Below are 22,603 nucleotides of genomic sequence, written 5' to 3' on the forward strand. Positions count from 1 at the left end.
CCCGTCACCCGCACAGCCCGGCCGCGCCGCAGCGCCGCACCCACGCTCGTGACGGATAGATACTTTGCACCGCAGGTCTGTCACATTCCTACTGTAGCTCTGTTTCGGAACACGCACTTATGACACACGTTCAGTTGTTTCCCGCTGAAGCGTTCACCAGTGGATAAATGTGTAGACTACAGGACAGTCGTACGTCAGGCTTGAAATTCGCTGACCAAGCTACGGCAAAATTAAACAATTTCTCAGTTCAGTGAACATAATAGGAGATTACCGAATATTGGACCAGATTTGTGTGTGGATTCAGGACTTACTAGCACACAAAACTAACACGTTGTTCTTAAAGGGACGCAAACGACAGATCTGCATCTACACTACTGGCCATTACTAATGGCTCTGAGCACTATGGGCCTCAACTGCTGTGGTCATAAGTCTCCTAGAACTTAGAGCTACTTAAACCTAACTAAGCTAAGGACATCACACACATCCATGCCCGAGGCAGGATTCGAACCTGCGACTGCAGCAGTCGTGCTGTTCCAGACTGTAGCGCCTTTAACCGCTCGGCCACTCCGGCCGGCGGCCATTACAATTGCTACACCAAGAAGAAATGCAGATGATAAACTGGTATTCATTGGACAAATATATTATACTAGAACTGACATGTGATTACATTTTCACGCACTTCGGGTGCATAGATCCTGAGAAACCAGTACTTAGAACAACCACCTCTGGCCGAAATAACGGCCTTGATACGCCTGGGTATTGAGTCAAACAGAGCTTGGATGGCGTGTACAGGTACAGCTGCCCATGCAGCTTCAACACGATACCACAGTTTATCAAGAGTAGTGACTGGCGTATTGTGACGAGCCAGTTGCTCGGCCATCATTGACCAGACGTTTTCAATTGGTGAGAGATCTGGAGAATGTGTTGGCCAGGGCAGCAGTCGAACATTTTCTGTATCCAGAAAGGCCCATACAGGACCTGCAACATGCGGTCGTGCATTATCCTGCTGAAATGTAGGGTTTCGCAGGGATCGAATGAAGGGTAGAGCCACGAGTCGTAACACATCTGAAATGTAACGTCCACTGTTCAAAGTGCCGTCAGTGTGAACAAGAGGTGACCGACCCGTGTAACCAATGGCACCCCATACCATCACGCTGGGTGATACGCCAGTATGGCGATGACGAACACACGCTTCCAGTGTGCGTTCATCGCGATGTCGCCAAACACGGATGCGACCATCATGATGCTTTAAACAGAACCTGTATTCATCCGAAAAAATGACGTTTTGCCGTTGGTGCACCCAGGTTCGTCGTTGAGTACATCATCGCTGGCGCTCCTGTCTGTGATGCAGCGTCAAGGGTAACCGCAGCCATCGTCTCCGAGCTGATAGTCCATGCTACTACAAACGTCGTCGAACTGTTCGTGCAGATGGTTGTTAACTTGCAAACGTCCCCATGTGTTGACTCAGGGATCGAGACGTGGCTGCACGATCCATTACAGCCATGCGGATAAGATGCCTGTCATCTTCACTGCTAGTGATACGAGACCGTTGGGATCCAGCACGGTGTTCCGTATTACCCTCCTGGAACCCACCGATTCAATATTCTGCTAACAGTCATTGGATCTCGTCCAACGTGAGCAGCAATGTCGCGATACGATAAACCGCAATCGCGATAGGCTACAATACGACCTTTATCAAAGTCGGAAACGTGATGGTACGCATTTCTCCTCCTTACACGAGGCATCACAACAACGTTTCACCAGGCAACGCCGGTCAACTGCTGTTTGTGTTTGAGTAATCGGTTGGAAACTTTCCTCATGTCAGCACGTTGTAGGTGTTGCCGCCGGCGCCAACCTCGTGTGAATGGTCTGAAAACCTAATCATTTGCATATCACAGTATCTTCTTACTGTCGCTTAAATTTCGTTCCTGTAGCACGTCATCTTCGTGGTGTAGCCATTTTAATGGCCAGTAGTGTATATCTAGATACGTACTGCGCAAGCACTGAAGTGTATTGTGTATTGTGTGTGTATTAAACCGTAGGCCTAGAAACGACGGAGAGGCTTCGTCCCGCCGTAGCTCTCCGTGGTTCACAACCCCACAGCAGTCCATCAATCCCACCGTCGCCCCACCCCGAACCTGGGGTTATTGTGCGGTTCGGCCCACAGTGGACCCTACGCTTCGCAGAGTGGCCTCGCGGTTTGAGGCGCCATGTCACGGACTGCGGTGTCCCTCCCGCCGGAGCTTCTAGTCCTACCTCGGGCATGGGTGTGTGTGTTGTTCTTAGCATAATATAGTTTAAGTAGTGTGTAAGTCTATGGACCGATGACCTCGGCAGTTTCGTCCCGTAGGAATTCACACACATTTGAAAATTTGTCATTCGGATCCTCCCCCTTCGTCCCCCCCTCGGGATCGCATCATACCAGACGAGCGTAGGCCCAGCTGTTTGCGTGGTAGAGTAATTATGGTGTACTCGTACGTGGAGACAGTGTTTGCGCGGCAGTCGCCGACATAGTATAACTGAGGCGGAATAAGAGGACCCAGCCCGCATTCTCCGAGGTAGATGGAAAAACGCCTTAAGAACCATTCACAGGCTGGCCGGCACACTGGACCTATACACTAATCCGTCGGGCTTATTCGTGCCGGCGACCAGGACGTCTTCCCGCTCGGGAAGCAGTGCCGGCCGGCCAAGCACTGTACAGTTTGTGGCAGTTGGTACCTTCCACCACCACTCACCGTCCGCCACAGTAGCTGAGTGGTCAGTGCCACAGAATGTCAATCCTAAGGGCCCGGTTTCGATTCCCGGCTGGGTCGGAGATTTTCTCCGCTCAGGGACTAGGTGCTGTGTTGTCCCAATCATCATTTCATCCCCATCGACGCCCAAGTCGCCGAAGCTGCGTCAAATCGAAAGACTTGCACCCGGCGAACGGTCTACCCGACGGGAGGCCCTAGTCACTCGACATTTACATTTTACCACTACTCATCACTCCCTTTCCTGTTCCATTCACAGACAGAGCGAAGGAAAAAGACTGTTTATATGCCTTCTTACAGGGTGTTTCAAAAATGACCGGTATATTTGAAACGGCAATAAAAACTAAACGAGCAGCGATAGAAATACACCGTTTGTTGCAATATGCTTGGGACAACAGTATATTTACAGGCGGACAAACTTTCGAAATTACAGTAGTTACAATTTTCAACAACATATGGCGCTCCAAGTGATGTGAAAGATATAGAAGACAACGCAGTCTGTGGGTGCGCCATTCTGTATGTCGTCTTTCTGTTGTAAGCGTGTGCTGTTCACAACGTGCAAGTGTGCTGTAGACAACATGGTTTATTCCTTAGAACAGAGGATTTTTCTGGTGTTGGAATTCCACCACCTAGAACACAGTGTTGTTGCAACAAGACGAAGTTTTCAACGGAGGTTTAATGTAACCAAAGGACCGAAAAGCGATACAATAAAGGATCTGTTTGAAAAATTTCAACGGACTGGGAACGTGACGGATGAACGTGCTGGAAAGGTAGGGCGACCGCGTATGGCAACCACAGAGGGCAACGCGCAGCTAGTGCAGCAGGTGATCCAACAGCGGCCTCGGGTTTCCGTTCGCCGTGTTGCAGCTGCGGTCCAAATGACGCCAACGTCCACGTATCGTCTCATACGCCAGAGTTTACACCTCTATCCATACAAAATTCAAACGCGGCAACCCCTCAGCGCTGCTACCATTGCTGCACGAGAGACATTCGCTAACGATATAGTGCACAGGATTGATGACGGCGATATGCATGTGGGCAGCATTTGGTTTACTGACGAAGCTTATTTTTACCTGGACGGCTTCGTCAATAAACAGAACTGGCGCATATGGGGAACCGAATAGCCCCATGTTGCAGTCCCATCGTCCCTGCATCCTCAAAAAGTACTGGTCTGGGCCGCCATTTCTTCCAAAGGAATCATTGGCCCATTTTTCAGATCCGAAACGATTACTGCATCACGCTATCTGGACATTCTTCGTGAATTTGTGGCGGTACAAACTGCCTTAGATGACACTGCGAACACCTCGTGGTTTATGCAAGATGGTGCCCGGCCACATCGCACGGCCGACATCTTTAATTTCCTGAATGAATATTTCGATGATCGTGTGATTGCTTTGGGCTATCCGACACATACAGGAGGCGGCGTGGATTGGCCTCCCTATTCGCCAGACATGAACCCCTGTGACTTCTTTCTGTGGGGACACTTGAAAGACCAGGTGTACCGCCAGAATCCAGAAACAATTGAACAGCTGAAGCAGTACATCTCATCTGCATGTGAAGCCATTCCGCCAGACACGTTGTCAAAGGTTTCGGGTAATTTCATTCAGAGACTACGCCATATTATTGCTACGCATGGTGGATATGTGGAAAATATCGTACTATAGAGTTTCCCAGACCGCAGCGCCATCTGTTGTTGAAAATTGTAACTACTGTAATTTCGAAAGTTTGTCTGCCTGAAAATGTACTGTTGTCCCAAGCAAATTGCAACAAACGGTGTATTTCTATCGCTGCTCGTTTAGTTTTTATTGCCGTTTCAAATATACCGGTCATTTTTGAAACACCCTGTACGAGCTCTAATTTCTCCTGGCTTCGTGATCCTGATGCGAAATGTACATTCACAGCAACAGAATCATTCTGCTGTCAGCTTCAGATGCCGGTTCTCTAAATTTTCTCAGAAAAGTTCCGCAAAAAGAACGTCGTCTTCCCTCCAGGGATTCCACTTTGAGTTCACGAAACATCTCCACAACCACTCACGTGCTGATCGAAGCTATCACTTACAAACCTAGCAACCCGCCTCTAAATTGCTTCGATGGCTTCGTTTAATCCAATCTGTTGGGGATCCAAGGCACTTGAGCAGCACTCAAAAATGGGTCGCTTTATTGTTTCATACACGTTCTGTTTTGCATATCAACCACACTTTCCAATAATCCTCCCAATAAATCAAAGACTATTATTTGCCTTCCCTACTACCGTACTTACTCGTGTGTTCCATTTCAGATTGCTTTGCAATGTCGCGCCTAGATATTTAGTGGATGTGACTGCGACTGTGTGAGGACCCGCCAGCCTGTCATTTAATAATGATCTGTTGGCTGCCCTCTTCAACTACGGTATCAGATCGCACCTCCTGTGCCAGTGCTGAGCAACCAAGTTGCGCAACCGAGTTGAAAGAATGCAATAAGTTATAGTACCTTAAGCACTGTATCTTCATTGGCTCTCCATCAACTACCTAAAAATGCTGCGTAAGGATGGGTGGTGGGGAGAGGTGGGGACTTGGGGGGGGGGGGGGGGAGTTTGTTCGCTATGCAAAGAAAATCAAAGCGTTCAATACATTAATAATTTATTTTATAAATGGAAGAGCAAGAATATTCCAAAAGACTGAAAGATTGCTAGAGTACTGGCCCTTTTTAAAAAATGGGCAAAAGCCTATGCAGTAATTACAGGGGAATAAGTTCACCAGACAGCGAACAAGATATATGCTAAGATTTTAAATACAATACTTAAAAAACATAACAGAAGTAGTACTGCATGAGAAACAGATGGGTTTTAGGAACGGACGCCCTATGATAGGTGCAGTTTTTATTTTACAGCAGATAATACTAAAACGCAGTGAATACAATAAAGAAACACAATTGCTTTTATCGATTTTTAAAAAAAGATTTTGACCGATCCAATACACAGAAACTTTGAAAGATAGTGACGAACAGCGGATATTCAAATCGTGTTATAAATGCGATAAAAAGTTTACCTTGGGACACTACTATCACTCTAGGTCTCAACGGAAAAGTGACTAATGAGATACCACCTAACAAAGAAGCATGACAAGGCTGCTGTCTCCCCCTAACTTTGTTTAACATTTAAATACATGAAATGATGCATATAGGAGTTGAATTTTAATTCAGCTCTTAAACATTTCTTTTATTTGCGTCATTGCTTCCTCGATGTATAGAATGAACAGTAGGGGCGAAAGACTACATTCCTATCTTACAACTTCTTTAATCCGAGCACTTCGCTGTTGGTTTTCCAGTCTTATTCCCTCTTTGTTCTTGTACTTATTGTAGTTTACCCGTCTTTCCTTAAAGCTTACATCTGTTTTTCCCAGAATTTCTTACATCTTGCAACCTTTTACATTGACGAACGCTTTCTCCAGGTCGACAACTCCTGTGAAATTGTCTTGATTTTTCTTAAGTCATACTGCTACTATCAACTGCGACGCCAGAACTGGCTTTCTGCTGTCTTTACCTCTCCTAAACGCAAACTGACCGTCATCTAGCAGATTTTCAATTTTTTTTCCATTCCTCTGTGTATTATTCTTGTCAGAAACCTGGATGCATGAGCTGTTAAGGTGAATGTGCGATAATTCTTGCACTTTTCGGTTCTCGCAATTTTCAGAATTTTGTGAATTTTGTGAACGTCTGAAGGTATATCGCCACTCTCATACATTTTACACATCAACTTGAATAGTCGTTTTGTTGACACATTCCTGAATAATTTTAGGAATTCTGATGGAATGTTATCTATCCCTATTGCTTATTTGATCTTAAGTCGTCCAAAACTCTTTTAAATTCTGATTCTGACAATGGATCTCCTTTCTCTTCCCCGATGACTCCTGTTTCTTGTTCCATCACGTCATCAGACAAGTCTACGCCCCCATCCCCCTCCTCCCACCCCCTTCCATAGAAGCGTACATTGTACTCTTTCCAGCTATCTGTTCTATCGTCTGGATTAGACAGTGGAATTCGCATTGCACTCTTAATGTTGCAGCTCCTGCTTTTAATATCACCCCGTGCGGTTCTAGGCGCTACAGTCTGAAACCGCGCGACCGCTACGGTCGCAGGTTCGAATCCTGCCTCGGGCATAGATGTGTGTGATGTCCTTAGGTTAGTTAGGTTTAAGTAGTTCTAAGTTCTAGGGGACTGATGACCTTACAAGTTAAATCCCATAGTGCTCAGAGCCATTTGAACCATTTTTTTTTAATATCACCAAAGGTTGTTTTGAATTTTCTACATACTGGGTCAATCCTTTCGACAACCATTTCTTTTTCGATTCCTTCACATTTATTTCATTCCTAGGAGACTTATACTTCTGAGTTCCTGAATTTCTGTAAATGTTTTTGTACTTTCTTCTTACATCAATCAGCTGAAGTATTTCTTCTGTTGCTCACGGCTTTTTGGCAGTTAGCTTTTTCTCACATATGTTTTTCTTTTCAGCTGCTGTGATTGGCCTTTTTAGAGATATCCAGTTCTCTTCAACTGAACTCCATTCATTGCAAGTATTCATTATACATTATCTGTACCCTCAGAGAACTTCAAGCGTACCTCTTCATTTCTTAGTATTTCCGTGGCCCAGTTTTTTGTGCATTAATTCTTTCTGACTAGTCTCTTAAACTTCAGCCTACACTTCATCATTACTAAATTGTGATCTGAGCCCATATCTGGTCCTGTGTAAGTCTTACAACCCAATATCTATTTTCGGAATCTCTGCCGGTCCCTGATGTAAACTAACAGGATCTTCACTTATCTCCCAGCCATTTTCAAGTATACCTCCACCTTTTGTGATTCTTTAACAGAGTATTCGCTATTACTAGCTGAAATTTAGCTCATGACTTCTATCATGTGTAAGACTGATTCCGATCTATCTTGCTACCACAGTTGCACAATGACGCTCTGTGAGAGTTTTAGGAATTTGGTGTTGAACCTAGGGCCTGCAAGATAGGAAGATACCATCTCACGCATGCAGAGTCAGAAGAGTGCAGCAGAAAGGACAGTGATGAAATCAGACAACGATCTCAATGTCAGTTCCACTATACTCCCTGTAAAGGAAACGTTATCGCTAACAGAAAACAGTGTACGGCTTCAGGCGCAGCTATATGTTAGCAAAAAATGAAAATTTTAGAGTTTCGTTATTAAAGTTTACTTTTACTCGAAGTATGACTTCATGCCATTGCAATATTAGGAAAATAATGTACAGGATGGTAAAATATTTATATTGGGTGTTCACAACTGTGAGGCGATATTCCTAACTATTATAAGGTTCTTTAATGGCAAGATGGTTGATGACCAAGTCTGGGGGTGGATAAAAATATAAACAAATTAAGTACAATTGGGGCCAGAGATATCAATTACGATAAAATGCACAATAAAAATGCCCAAAATTGAATGGGGTTGGTAAAGAGCAAACAAAAAAAGTACACAATTAAAACAATTCATAACTCTATAGTGGCTGATCAATCCTTTTCGTTAGATTGGACATCTTGCGTTTCTGCTCTAATTAAGCCGAGCAATCATGAACATGTTTCACTACAAGTCATGGTTGAATGTACGAAAATTAGGAGAGACAGAGACGACCGCAATTCTGAGTGTCAATTGGATATCACTTGCTGGCGTAGCGCGAGCGCGTGTGACTACCTCGCATGGCCGGTGGCGGCAGCGGCTGTTGGTGTGAGCTGAGTCGAGCCTGTGAACAAGTGTTCACATAATGACTCTCGCAATCGTCTCAGTGCCGCGCGAGTCGCCTTGCTCAAACACTCGACTATTTTCTGAAAGCGAAGAAGCCAATTACACTGCCTACAATTAGACTATATCAAAGTTGGTGGCCACGCGTTTTCTTTCTGGTCAATCAGGGCGTTTATAACTCCACCGACTAGAGTTTTTGTAGTCTTTCTTTCGTAGGATAATAATGAGATAAACAACTTTTTGTTTCGTGTGAGTTTTAACGAAAGTGACTACAGTGAATCACCAATTTTGGGTTTCTATGGACGTTTATCTGCCATCTCCGGCCATGTTCCTGTAGAAAGGCTTTCCGAAGGTCGTCGTTAAAAGCAGGGACAAGGGCTATTTTTGCCGGTAGCCTACACAGTGGCTGTGGTGTTTCATTGTGTCTGCTAGGTTTCCCGCGGCGAGGGTTTCAGCTGCGTGAGATGCCGTGCAATTGTAAAATTCTCCGTTCCCTCAGAACTGCATCTCATAGCTCGGGTCAGAGAAATTACTTGCATTCAGTTACCAATGTGAGTGTTAGTGGTTCATATTCATGAAATGTTGGTTTGTTTATTCGCTTCACTTTGCGTATCAATAAAATTCGTACATATTCTCATAACTATGTCCTGTGACATATTGAGTTAACAGGAATTGTTTCAGGAATTCAATGTAACGTGTGTTATTTGTTTGACGCCTTACAGACTCAATAAGTCTTTCTCATTCTTACTACCAAGTCCGTATTCTTCCGCAACCTTTCTATTCCTTCCCCTACAACCATATTCCACTCCCGTGTGACTATTGGATTTTCGTCTCCCTCTGCATATTGAATTACCGTTCGATACCCCAATATAATTCCTCTGTCTCTTCATCTACTGCTTGTGACGTCAGCATGTGTTCCTGAAATACGGTAGTTGGTGCTGGTTTGCTATCGTATCTGATAAGAAGAACCCTATTTCTGGAATATTCACTGTAACTCACTGTCTGCTCTACCTTTCTATTCATAACAAATCCTACTCCTGGGGGATTAGTCCGGAGTCTCTGCCAATGGATAGGTCATCTTGACACTATATCAGTTACAGGTCGTGTGCCCTATGGGTACACATTATATGTCTTTAATGCAGTGATGTCTTTAATGCAGTGATATTCAGATAGTGAAGGGAGACGAAAATTTAATAGTCATGGGTGACTGGAATTCGATAGTAGGAAAAGGAAGGGCAGGAAACGTAGCAGGTGAATATGGAATGGGGGTAAGAAATGAAAGAGGAAGCCGCCTGGTAGAATTTTGCAGAGAGCATAAGTTAATCATAGCTACCACTTGGCTCAAGAATCATAAAAGAAGGTTGTATAGATGGAAGAGGCCTAGAGATACTCAAAGATTTCAGATAGATTATGTAATGGTAAGACAGAGATTTAGGAACCAGTTTTTAAACTGTAAGACATTTCCAGGGGCAGATATGGACTCTGACCACAATCTACTGGTTATGAAATGTAGATCAAAACTGAAGAAACTGCAAAATGGCGGGAATTTAAGGAGATGGGATCTGGATAAACTGACAGAACCAGAGGATGTAGAGAGTTTCAGGGAGAACATTAGGGAACGATTGACAGGAATTGGGGAAAAAATACAGTAGAAGAAGAATTGGTAGCTTTGAGGGATGATATAGTGAAGGCAGCAGAGGATCAAGTAGGTAAAAACACGAAGGCTAGTAGAAATCCTTGGGTAACAGAAGATATATTGAATTTAATTGATGAAAGGAGAAAATATAAAAATGCAGTAAATGAAGCAGGCAAACACGAATACAAACGTCTCAAAAATAAGATCGACAGGAAATGCAAAATGGCTAATCAGGGATGGCTAGAGGACAAATGTAAGGATGTAGAGGCTTGTCTCACTGGAGGTAAGATAGTTACTGCCTACAGGAAAATTAAAGAGACTTTTGGAGAAAAGAGAACCTCTTGTATGAATATCAGGAGCCCAGATGGAAACCCAGTTCTAAGCAATGAAGAGAAAGCAGAAAGGTGGAAGCAGTATATAGAGGGTCTGTACAAGGATGATGTACTTGAGGACAAAATTATGGAAATGGAAGAGAATGTAGATGAAGATGAAATGGGAGATATGATACTGCGTGATGAGTTTGACAGAGTACTGAAAGACCTAAGCCGAAACAAAGCCCTGGAAGTAGACAACATTCGATTACAACTACTGAACAAAAGAAAAATTCGGAGTAGGAATTAAAATCCATGGAGAAGAAATAAAAACTTTGAGGTTCGCCGATGATATTGTAATTCTGTCAGAGACAGCAATGGACCTGGAAGAGCAGCTGAACGGAATGGACAGTGTCTTGAAAGGAGGATATCGGATGAACATCAACAAAAGCAAAACGAGGATAATGGAATGTAGTCGAATTAAATCGGATGATGCTGAGGGAATTAGATTAGGAAATGAGACACTTAAAGTAGTAAATAAGCTTTGCTATTTGGGGAGCAAAATAACTGATGATGGTCGAAGTAGAGAGGATATAAAATGTAGATTGGCAATGGCAAGGGAAGCGTTTCTGAAGAAAAGAAGTTTGTTAACATCGAGTATAGATTTAAGTGTCAGGAAGTCGTTTCTGAAAGTATTTCTATGGAGTGTAACCATGTATGGAAGTGAAACGTGGGCGATAAATAGTTTAGACAAGAAAGAGAATAGAAGCTTGGGAAATGTGGTGCTACAGGAGAATGCTGAAGATTAGATGTGTAGATCACGTAACTAATGATCAGGTACTGAATAGAGTTAGGGAGAAGAGAAATTTGTGACACACCTTGACTAGAAGAAGGGATCGTTTGGTAGGACATGTTCTGAGGGGTCACCAGTTTAGTATTGTAGGGCAGTGTGGAGGGTAAAATATCGTAGAGGGAGACCAAGAGATGAATACACTAAGCAGATTCAGAAGGATGTAGGTTGCAGTAGATACTGGGAGATGAAGAAGCTTGCATGGGATAGAGTAGCATGGAGAGCTGCATCAAACTATTCTCTGGACTGTAGACCACAACAACAATGCAGTGGTTTCGCATTGCCTTCTGTGTCCTCGCGCCTTTGATCATTGCTGATTCTTCTGTCTGTTAGGGGCAGTTTCCCACCCCAAGGGCAAGAGAGTGCCCAGAACCACTGTTTGCTTCTCCGCCCTCTTTGTCCAGGCGTTGGCAGAACGAGGGGATTTCTCATGGCCACCAGTGCTGATGACTTTTATTCAGAAGGTAAGCACTAGCGAGTTTCGAATCCAGGACTAAAGACGTTCTGATTACTGATCAGAGACGCTGCCCATAGATCATTGGTTTCAGATTTTGCTACTTGGGTAGCAAACTCATGATGGACAGGGCAAAGAAATCATAAAATGTGAGCTAGGACTGTCAGCGAGGACATTCTTAGTCAAGAGAAGTCTATTAGTATCAAACAATGGCCTTAATTTGAGGAAGAAATTTCTGAGGGTTCGTCTGGAGTGCAACATGTATGGTTGTGAAACATGGACTGTGGGAAAACCGGAAAAGAAGAGAACCGAAGCATTTGAGGTGCAAAGCTGCATAAGAATACTAAAATGACATGGACTGATAAGGTAAGGACAGAGGAGTTTATCCACAGAATCGGTGTGAAATGGGATGTACGGAAATCATTAATAAGAAGAAGGGACAGGACGATAGGACATTTGTTAAGACACTAGGAAATAACTTTCATGGTACTAGTGGGAATAGTAGAGGGTCAAAACTGTAAAGATGGATATGGAATATATCCAGCAAATAATTGAGGATGTAAGTTGTAATTGCTATTATGAGATGGAAAGGTTGGCACAGGAGATGAATTCGTAGCGAGCGGCAGCCAATCAGTCGAGAGATTGTTAACAAAAAATTAAAACGAAAATAAAAACAGAATGTAGAGGATGAGGTAGCTGGGTGAGGTCATTGTGTAGTCTTAACAGCTGGGGCTCCTAACTTGATTACCGTCATCCACCTGTGCAGTATCTAAGCTCACCCTAAAACTTTTTTAAAATGTTGCTGACGATATATCAGATATTGTTACATTTAACTGTGGAGCCCTAACTTGAAACTATTCTATCCCGTCATTGACTACTCCTGCCTTACATAAAACATTCCAATCACTGAACCAGTTCATATAATGAGTCAACCTAGCCTGTTACCCTCTTAAAATCGTGCAACTTCAGTCAGAGCTGCCTGTATGGTAGCAAACTTTACATTCATATCGTTCTGGTCCTCTAACGTTAACTGGAGTGGCTCTCTCACTACCTGGCGAAGCTCCATCATGCTGGAACCGCATCCGAGGACGAATAAGAAGTATGATATGTTCCGGGAACTGCAATAATGGCAACAACTGTACGGGTACACATATACCGACATAATGATTTTCGCTTATAACTTGCATATCGGACCAATGTCCTTTGCCTCATATTGATACATTTACCCTTCTACATCATTCCTGAAAGTCTGGAATACCATCACGGAAGCATCCTGTATAAATATACGGTGTGTTCTAACTGCTGGTCCTATTGTCGAATTCTTTGAGATGCAGAAGACGCAGCGTCCTATCTCGAGGACCACCACCTTGCACAGTTGTAACTGAATTGCACTGGTCGAATCGGAACATGCAAAACGTTTTTTTGTTACTGTGTTGACGTTATCGCGACACGGCATAAATGTGTAATGGACAAGAAGGATCCCTACCGATTATCTACATGAACCCACAACTTCCAACTTGCACCAAGTTAAACTTTTAGTTTCTATCTACATCTACATCTACATTGATACTCCGCAAGCCACCCAACGGTGTGTGGCGGAGGGCACTTTACGTGCCACTGTCATTACCTCCCTTTCCTGTTCCAGTCGCGTATGTTTCGCGGGAAGAACGACTGTCTGAAAGCCTCCGTGCGCGCTCTAATCTCTCTAATTTTACATTCGTGATCTCCTCGGGAGGTATAAGTAGGAGGAAGCAACATATTCGATACCTCATCCAGAAACGCACCCTCTCGAAACCTGGCGAGCAAGCTACACCGCGATGCAGAGCGCCTCTCTTGCAGAGTCTGCCACTTGAGTTTATTAAACATCCCCGTAACGCTATCACGGTTTCCAAATAACCCTGTGACGAAACGCGCCGCTCTTCTTTGGATCTTCTCTATCTCCTCCGTCAGACCGATCTGGTACGGATCCCACACTGATGAGCAATACTCAAGTATAGGTCGAACGAGTGTTTTGTAAGCCACCTCCTTTGTTGATGGACTACATTTTCTAAGCACTCTCCCAATGAATCTCAACCTGGTACCCGCCTTACCAACAATTAATTTTATATGATCATTCCATTTCAAATCGTTCCGCACGCATACTCCCAGATATTTTACAGAAGTAACTGCTACCAGGGTTTGTTCCGCTATCATATAATCATACAATAAAGGATCCTTCTTTCTATGTATTCGCAATACATTACATTTGTCTATGTTAAGGGTCAGTTGCCACTCCCTGCACCAAGTGCCTATCCGCTGCAGATCTTCCTGCATTTCGCTACAATTTTCTAATGCTGCAACTTCTCTGCATACTACAGCATCATCCGCGAAAAGCCGCATGGAACTTCCGACACTATCTACTAGGTCATTTATATATATTGTGAAAAGCAATGGTCCCATAACACTCCCCTGTGGCACGCCAGAGGTTACTTTAACGTCTGTAGACGTCTCTCCATTGATAACAACATGCTGTGTTCTGTTTGCTAAAAACTCTTCAATCCAGCCACACAGCTGGTCTGATATTCCGTAGGCTCTTACTTTGTTTATCAGGCGACAGTGCGGAACTGTATCGAACGCCTTCCGGAAGTCAAGAAAAATAGCATCCACCTGGGAGCCTGTATCTAATATTTTCTGGGTCTCATGAACAAATAAAGCGAGTTGGGTCTCACACGATCGCTGTTTGAACTTTTATTAATGTAATCTCTCGCATGTATCGTATTAAAGAAAAAAGTATTTCAGTGTTGAGGCAGTCATACGTAGTAACAAAGTTGACATGTTACACTGCAAATAAGCTGAAAAGATATGAATATGTGTAACTTAAAATTCACCGCAAGTTTCTATCCTCATTCATGTATAAGATATGGTCTTGTGAAATCGGATGAATCGTTTTAGAGCATCCGGTATTTCGCGGAGTAAAAAAGAAAATCGTGTATTTATGTGTCTCCAGGTGGTGATGATAAAACATACGCCTCGGAATACTGTGTATCACTTACAGTGATCAATAAACCAAGCGGATATGAAACGCATTTGATTATGAAGTATATGTAGTTAGAATGTGGTACAACTGCAATGCAAGACATTGAGTGTAGAAGATTTATCGACATCGTACTGCAAGTGCAAAACACTTGCTCTTGAGACAAGTTACATTTATAGCGTCAGGCTGCTGGAGTGATGCCAAACAACGGTTGAGACAATTGATCTAAATGCATTCTGATGCTGTGACAAGTGGCGTGACTGCGCTGTATGAGGGAAAGAATCACGACGTCCGGTTTCGAAACGCAAGGCACGGATCAACCTTGCCATTTTCTCCCCTTAGTCGCTAGTCGAATGCAGGAAGCTGTTCACTCAGCCGTTGAGGCTCGTTTTGAGGATCGTTTGATGAGCTGTGTGGAAAATCACGAGTCACAGTCAACGATGTCATTACAAGTGGCCCATTTCCCTACCAGAGCAAGGAAAAGCCAACGACTTCGTCTTGTGGAAAACTACATCACTCACAGTGGACCTACAAAATAAATATATTTTTCTTCCTTCCTTGGAAACACTTATGTTATCGTACTGGCAACGCTATATATTCTCGGTATTTCAATCGTAATTTGGAAGATGAACTTTTCCGTGTGAAACTACAGGCGAAGCCTACGTTATTATATATCCCGCCAGACGTTGGAGTCCTCCCTCGGGCATGGTTGTGTGTGTTGTTCTTAGCATAAGTTAGTTTAATTTGGTTTCAGTAGTGTGTAAGTCTAGCGACCGATGACCTGAGCAGTTTGGTCCCTTAGGAATTCACATACATTTGAACTTTTATTAATGTAATCTCTCGCATGTATCGTATTAAAGAAAAAAGTGTTTCAGTGTTGAGGCAGTCATACGTAGTAACAAAGTTGACATGTTACACTGCAAATAAGCTGAAAACATATGAATATCATTTCTAACGGCCGAAGTCGGTAACCAGCTGCATTACATCGCAGCTGTGGCTCTAATACGTAATCACCCACATATCAACATCTAGATATACAAAGCAGATGCTGGATAAATTACTGCAAAGGAATGATTAGTATATGACAGAAAGGCATTGACAATATCAAAAACCAGCCGACGACTGATGAGTTAATAAAAGAGTAAGAACAGCTTTTACAGTTCTGTGAAAGGAAAGTTGTGAAATGGGGCCGGGAGAGAAGGGGGGGGGGGCATCTACTTGACTTTGTGATTTGACACACAAATTAGGTATGGAAACTGACAGATATCTATTAAGTGAGTGAGAACACTGATGTAAAAGGAAAGGTCCCTGTTGTGACAATGTCGTTCTAAAAGCTTTTTTTTTTTTTTTTTGCTTTTTTTTTGTCTTGTCTTAGTGTCTGATGTTTCCTGTCAGAATGCAGACTTTTGATTCATGAACCGCTTTCATTTTCCAGCATCTCAAATTTCTTGCAGTGTCTACAGCTTGCTCGGTATGGTCTAGAAGGAACGGCGAAAACAAAGTAACCTTTCTACAGTTCTACCCTACATGAACCCTCGCCAATAACTCCATTGTTTCGTACCTGGAATAGTGTCTGAGATGACTGTACATGGAAGCGATAAGACTTCTATTTGCTGGGAGAAAACAATCTTAAATAACATGCTCCTTAGATTTCATCGTCAGACTTCTGCATTATTTTAACTCAATTGAAATAGAAAAGCGGAACCACACCTACTTCTTCATGATTTCACCAAATCTCAATGTATCAAGCTTCTGGAGAACCTTCTTCTGATTGCCTTTGCCCCTGGAGTCCATTCAGTACATTGTCTGTTACTGGTAACGAATCTCACACACACACCATGAATATCCCCCTTGAGTGAAACAAGAAACAAATTCAGGAGGGAAGTATTCTTTTACACAACTTTTCATTGACCTATGGTGATACTCAGAATTATTTCTCTCACAGAAACGTTGAATTCTGACTACGGAAAGCGGCATCATTTATGAAGTTTTTCCAGTGGTCACAGCATAATCGTTCAGGTTGCGAGACGAATTGTGAAGGTTGGAGTACGAGAGGCGCCGTTGTGAACGAGAAAAGGATGATAATCCATAAGGACAACTACACTACCTCATCAAAAGCACCCGGAAATCTATTTACTGACACTAATATGCGCTGTGTTCACCCTTCGCCTTTATGGTAGCTTATTGTGTACTTGAGACACTCTCAATGTAGTGCGAGAATTTCTGTGGAGGAATGGCAGTCCATTCTTCCTCAAGAATCGAAACCTTAGAAGCTAGTGTTGTTGGATGCTGGGGACCAGAGCGGTTTAATTCGTACCAAGTTGTTCCATTGGGTTCAGGTGGGACTCCGGACGGGACAGTCCATTTCAGGACTGTTATTGTGGGCAAAACCACTATCTGCTGCTTTACAACATGGTGCATTATGATGCTGATACAGTCAGTCATCGTCTCCAAACCGAGCCTCTACTGTCCACAGTACATAATGCAGTAAAATGTGTTCTTATCCTTTCACATTTAGTGTTTTTTAAGCACAATAAGAGGACCACACGATAGCCACACAGGACGACACCATGACAGAACACTAACTCGTCATTACGTTATTGTTCGCACCACCCACTCCCTAAACACAGTCATTGTGCTAGCTGAACTGCTAGACCATTCTCAAACGCATGAGTGATTCCTTGCGATGATTTCATGCGACTTTTTACAACCACCATCCCTAATGTTCAATGGTACACTACTGGCCATTAAAATTGCTACACCACTAAGATGCCGTGCTACAGACGCGAAATTTAACCGACAGAGAGAAGATGCTGTGATATGCAAATAATTAGCTTTTCAGTGCGTTCACACAAGGTTGGCGCCGGTGGCGACACCTACAACGTCCTGGAATGAGGAAAGTTTCCAACCGATTTCTCATACAAAAACAGCAATTGACCGGTATTGCCTGGTGAAACGTTGTTGTGATGCCTCGTGTAAGGAGGAGAAATGCATACCATCACGTTTCAGCCTTTGATAAAGGTCGGATTGTAGCCTGTCGCGATTGCGGTTTATCGTATCGCGACATTGCTGCTCGCGTTGGTCGAGATCCAGTGAGCGTTAGCAGAATATGGAATCGGTGGGTTCAGGAGGGTAATACGGATCGCCGTGCTGGGTCCCAACGGCCTCGTATCACTAGCAGTCGAGATGACAGGCATCTTATCCGCATGGCTGTAATGGATCGTGCAGCTACGTCTCGATACCTGAGTCAACTGATGGGGACGTTTGCAAGACAACAACCATCTGCACGAACACTTCGACGACGTTTGCAGCAGCATGGACTATCAGCTCGGAGACCGTGGCTGCGGTTACCCTTGCCGCTACATCACAGACAGGAGCGCCTGCGATGGTGTACTCAACGACGAACCTGGGCGCACGAATGGAAAACTTAATTTTTTCGGACGAATCCAGGTTCTGTTTACAGCATCATGATGGTCGCATCCGTGTTTGGCGATATCGCGGTGAACTCACTTTGGAAGCGTGTACTCGTCATCACCATACTGGCGTATCACCCAGCGTGATCGTATGGGGTGCCATTGGTTACACGTCTCGGTCACCTCTTGTTTGCATTGACGGCACTTTGAACAGTGGACGTTACATTTCAGATGTGTTACGACCCGTGGCTCTACTCTTCATTCGATCACTGCGAAACCCTACATTTCAGCAGGATAATGCACGACCGATGTTGCAGGTCCTGTACGGGCCTTTCTGTTCGACTGCTGCCCTGGCCATCACATTCTCCAGATCTCTCACCAACTGAAAACGTCTGGTCAGTGGTGGCCGAGCAACTGGCTCTTCACAATACGCCAGTCACTATTCTTGATGAACTGTGGTATCGTGTTGAAGCTGCATGGGCAGCTGTACCTGTACACGCCATCCAAGCTCTGTTCCACTCAATGCCCAGGTGGTTGTTCTGGGTACTGATTTCTCAGGATCTATGCACCCAAATTGCGTGAAAATGTAATCACATGTCAATTCTAGTATAATATATTTGTCCAATGAATACCCGTTTATCATCTGCATTTCCTCTTGGTGTAGCAATTTTAATGGCCAGTAGCGTATCTTCTCCATCAGTACATAACGTCTGCCCGATCTTGGTTTAGCTATGCGTTACTCAGGAGGCACCTAGTGACTAGTCCACGTTCGAGGTCTCTGATATCTCCTGACCGTTGCTCGTAGATCTTTGCGCCTACTACATCAAAGTTCTTTTGTAACAGCCTACATGTTTGTATGTAAACACAGTGTGTATCACGAATGCACGACGCAGTATTGAAATACGCAGCTAAATTAAAAAAACTGAAACATGGACGTGAAAATGCTAACAAATGTGCAACTGAGTAGAAAAATTGTCACCACAGCACAATTATAATAAGGATGCTTCACTTTATGTAAGTACAGAAATATTTTCGACAAATGCTGCTTTGACACTTATAATTGTTCCATTTGTATCTGTTTGGTTGCCATCAGATAATTTTCTTTGTATTTAAACAGTGAGCTCCAGCAATATAAACATGTACATGAATGTATAAACACCTGAGGATGGATACAAGCCTGAAACCGGTCGTGTGACGTATAATTAATAATCTATGATTCTGACTGGTAGCGGAAATTCTTCTACACCCTATAAAGGAACAGTCACGGAGTTCAACAGCATCCACTATGGATAAAATTCACCTAACTTAAACACTAAATTTGAAATATGTGATACGTCATAAAGCACCTGTCTGATTGACATACAACAGCAACACACAAAGATACAGATAGAAATAATGATATCCTTGCCTTCTGTATTTGCGCTATGTTTCAACTCGTAAAATATTGTATTCAAAATTTATTAGGAAATTCCTGTATTCTAGCCTGGATTTTAGTAATCGTTGGTTTTAGTCATTATCACTATTTGAGTGCAGTTTGTCCCAGTGGTTGATCGAGCAACGTGGAAAACAGACAACACAATCTGTAGTTACATAAAATGAAAATTTTTACATACATAACATTCAATAATTTTGTAAAAGAGTCTCTGGAAACACGTCATCACTTGAAGTGGTTCCTTTCATGCCACTCATTTAACATGATAATGGTGTTTTAAACAGTGTTCATCGAAAGAATCCACTCCAGTATCGATGAAATCAAAATGCTTTACTTTCCAAATCTGTTTAGTAATTAGAATTCTGATTTCCTTTTAAAATTTCTTTCTGAATTATTTATTTCCTTTCATTTAAAAACTGAAGTTTGAAAGGTGGCTACACTGAGCCACAGCGCCAGAGATTGCGCCAAACAGTATTATTCCGCCGCCTCCACTGGCAGTGCTTGTCGAGAACTCGTAGTAGTCAGTGCTTGCTGAGATGTCGTAGTGAAGGGTGCTTGTCGAGAAGTCGTAGTGGAGAGTGCTTGTTGAGAGGTGGTAGCGAGTCGGTGTTGAGATGTTGTAGTAGGGAGTGCTTGTTCCATGTTTTATGCAGTTGTTTGATGGGATAGACAGCCGATGTTGTTCTAATGGAGATATTGTAATGATCAGAGTGCTTTTCGTCAATACATATGAAGGTAAAAAAAAATTCCCTTTTCTTTTTATTATCTCAATGTCTTAAATAATGCGTCATTACAGGTTCAGTCAACAAAGCATCTGGCTTGTGTTCTTGTATTAGAGTGTAATTCTGGTTTCCTTATGCAATTATAGTATTTCTATTTTTTTAATTACTTAAGTATAAATGGTATTTAAAATTTCTTGTCTTATTGAAGAAGAACCGTGCCAGATGTGTATGTTGAATCACACTCCCACACACAGAACAATTACACTTGTGTTTTGGTTTCGTAGGTTTTATAGTTGCTGGGGACTTAATTAATTAATTGTGTTAACGGAAATTTCCTTTCATTCCTTGTTGTTCTATGCAGTCAGATTGCGTAATAATACTAGTCAGGGTCAACCGTTTACGAGACTTCGTAACCGAACAGACAGTTACTAAATCAAAAAATTAAAATTATTTGCATTATATATAATTAAGCCGGACTGCATAGAACAACAACAAGGAATGAAAGGAAATTACCGTTAACACAATTAATTAATTAATTAAGTCCCCAGCAACTATAAAACCTACGAAACCAAAACACAAGTGTAATTGTTCTATGTGTGGGAGTGTGATTCAACATACACATCTGGCACGGTTCTTCTTCAATAAGACAAGAAATTTTAAATACCATTTATACTTAAGTAATTAAAAAAAATAGAAATACTATAATTGCGTAAGGAAACCAGAATTACACTCTAATACAAGAACACAAGCCAGATGCTTTGTTGACTGAACCTGTAATGACGCATTATTTAAGACATTGAGATAATAAAAAGAAAAGGGATTTTTTTTTTACCTTCATATGTACTGACGAAAAGCACTCTGATCGTTACAATATCTCCATTAGAACAATACCGGCTGTCTATCCCATCAAACAACTGCATAAAACATGGAACAAGCACTCCCTACTACAACATCTCAACACCGACTCGCTACCACCTCTAAACAAGCACTCTCCACTACGACTTCTCGACAAGCACCCTTCACTACGACGTCTCAGCAAGCACTGACTACTAAGAGTTCTCGACAAGCACTGCCAGTGGAGGCGGCGGAATAATACTCTTTGGCGCAATCTCTGCCGCTGTGGCTCAGTGTAGCCACCTTTCATATGCCCTTCCTCCACGGGCCAGAATTTGATGGTATTTTTGCCAGCATTGGTGGTGAAAATATCACCAAATTCGTCCACAAAAATACAAACAAAAATAAAAGATAATATTAATACGTAAATATCACATAATTAGATACAATCTTGGCTTTGCACTGACCTTTCAATAACCTAATATATAAAATACAGTAAGCAATACAAATTCTTTCATACATGTGACTTTACATAATAGTTTACACAATACACAAAAAATCAGTTTATACAAATGTTCACATAAAATGCTTTGAATTATTAAAAAAAAAACAAAAAACAAGTAGTTGATAGTTCCAGCAGTAGCACCCAGCAATGGTCAACAGGTGCAAATACCAACAAGTGACATCATTTTAGTAGAAGCAATCCATCAGTGGCACCCAGCAATGTTGAACAGGTGCAGGCACCAGCAAGTGACATCATTTCAGTAGAAGCAGTTCCATTAGTGGCACCCAGCATTGTTGAACAGGTGCAGACACCAACAAGTGACATTATCTCAGTAGAAGCAGTCCATCACTGGCACCCAGCAGTGTTGAGTAGGTGCAGACACCAACAAGTGACATTATTTCAGTAGAAGCAGTTCCATTAGTGGCACCCGGCAATGTTGAACAGGTGCAGACACCAACAAGTGACATTATGTCAGTAGAAGTAGTTCATCAGTGGCTCCTAGCAATGATGAGCAGGTCCAGACAGCAGTCCATAATATTCACTATCACTAATCACACTGTTCATCAGAATTTATAAGCAGAAATTAATCATGTCCTAGTGGCACCAATCATGTAGAAAAAGTACAAGTAACAGTCCATAATATTCACTATCACTGATCACACAGTTCATCAGCAGAAATTAAACATTTCTAAGTGGCACGCATTATGTTGAACAAGTGCAGGTAACAGTCCATAATATTCACCATCACTAATCAGACAGTTCAGGCATGAACAATAGTTTGAATGCACACACAATTGCTTTTACAAAATTATTCTCAATGCTCTTACACTAAACATACAAATTCTAATAAACACACAAATGATATCCAATAATTGTCATATTAACTATTACAAATACACAAATATCAGTAAACCTATAATATTTATGGGTGTCAGTGCAAGCCACAACAAA

The sequence above is a fragment of the Schistocerca serialis genome, chromosome 4 (assembly GCF_023864345.2).
Source record: "Schistocerca serialis cubense isolate TAMUIC-IGC-003099 chromosome 4, iqSchSeri2.2, whole genome shotgun sequence".
NCBI lineage: Eukaryota > Metazoa > Arthropoda > Insecta > Orthoptera > Acrididae > Schistocerca > Schistocerca serialis.